The 1,899-nt window shown below is 42.9% G+C and overlaps 1 pseudogene; it reads right to left on the bottom strand.

The window, feature by feature from the left end:
• Nucleotides 1-245: 245 nt before the first annotated feature.
• LOC120939627 lies at nucleotides 246-623 on the bottom strand (annotated as a pseudogene).
• Nucleotides 624-1,899: the final 1,276 nt, after the last annotated feature.

Genomic DNA, 1,899 nt, shown 5'->3' with positions numbered 1-1,899 from the left:
AGAGTGTATGTATAATGTTATGTTGTTGTCTAGCAATTGTGTGCTAGCAGCTACTCTTTAGATATTATCCATTGTGGAGTATGTGTTTATACCTAGACTGTCTGTCTTTTTTCTACCTACGAGCCTCTTGGTGTCTAAAATGATAAGCACTATGGTGTCTACAGCTTCGATAGCCAAGTAGTTGCTCTGGTGGAAGTGGCTCTTCCAGAAGGGGTTTATCCAGCAGTGGGATCCAGGAAGCATAATTTTTTTTCCATTTTACAAGACATCCTTTATTAAAGAACAGTCCAGAAAAACAGACAAGGAGCATAACTTCAGTAGGATGGATGATCTATTGGTCTATCAATTCCTTCAGTTTTCTGATGGCGGATTTCACTGTGATGACCGAGGTGGTGTTGTAGGTCCAGGCTCCTCCGGCTACAATTTACATGCAAGAACCGCAGCGCCAGATTCCTACAGCCTTCCTCTTCATTTTGGTCTTGCCACAGAAGGGGCAGGTGTACTTGGCTGATTTCAATTTTCTTGACCATCTTCCTTAGGGAAGCACCATAACAGGTCCCATATTTACCAATAATCCTGACCTTCTTGGTGCGTTTGGCCATCTTCCTCTAGGACCCGAGCGGAAAGGCCCAGAAAGCATAATTTAGGTCATTAATCTCATGAGAAAGCGGCTGGTTGCTACAATGTAAAAACATACTCAATTGTCATTCCATTGCCCCCATTTCCTGGATCACAAACACGTCTGATGCCAGCAATATGGGCTGGGGGCTTACTGACTGTCAAAGAAAGCTCAAGGCAGGTGGGGCTTTCACTTTCACAAATGGAGCTTCACTTTCTGGAGCCTTCTGCACCCTACAGGCCTGTCATTATTTGACGAAAAGAGCATCAGTGCTCTCATGGCGCGTACACACGATCATTTTTTTGGGTTGTAAAAAACAATGTTTTTTCAGCCTCTAGAAAAAACAAAGTTTTTTTCAACTTCATCATTAAAATGGCGTTGCCTACACACGATTATTAAAAAAAATGCTCTAGTAAAGCGCGGTGACGTACAACGGCACTATAAAGGGGAATTTCCATGCGGATGGCGCCACCCTTTGGGCTGCTTTAGCTGATTCCGTGTTAGTAAAAGACGATTCGTGCTTTTCTGTCTGTTACAGCGTGATGAATGTGCTTACTCCATTACGAGCGTTAGTTTTACCAGAACGAGCGCTGCCGTCTCATAACTTGCTTCTGAGCATGCGCGGATTTTTCACGTCGTTAGAACCCACACACGATCATTTTTACAACCCGAAAAACAACATTGTTTAAAATGTCGTTAAAAAATAGAGCATGTTCGAAAAAAAAATTGCCCGTTTTTCAGAACCCGAAAAATGCTCTGAAGCCCATACACGATCGTTTTAAATGACATTTTTCAAAAATGTTGCTATTTACAACCCGAAAAATGATCGTGTGTACGCGGCATTAGGCTTGACAACACTCCGGCAATCTCCTACATAAAGAGACAAGGGGGACTCACATCATTTCTCTATTACAGGTAATGAGGCCAAATATGTCTTGGACACAGATGAATCTAGCTTACATCTCAGCAGCTTTTGTCCGAGTCCAAAATATTCTAGTGGGTTTTCTTTGCAGAGTCCAATTGCACAACAATGAATTTTCTCTGTAGGTGGAGGTTTCCGGGTAGATTCTGTCCCTGTAAGTCAGTTCAGAAGTTGATCTGTTTGCCTCCTTGTGCAAAAACAAGTTTGAGAAGTATTATTCCTGGAACTGGTATCTCCAGGCCTTTGGGACAGATGCCCTGACAGATCATTGGAAATTCAGTGTGGCCTGTGCATTTCCTCCAGTTACAGTCATCCTCAGGTTTCTGCAAAGACTCATCAAAAGAAGATGTGGGGGTAG

This window comes from Rana temporaria, chromosome 5 (genome assembly GCF_905171775.1).
Source record: "Rana temporaria chromosome 5, aRanTem1.1, whole genome shotgun sequence".
Taxonomy (NCBI): Eukaryota; Metazoa; Chordata; class Amphibia; order Anura; family Ranidae; genus Rana; species Rana temporaria.
Note: the sequence above shows the minus strand (reverse complement) of the source record. Positions and strands in the feature narration are given on the sequence as shown.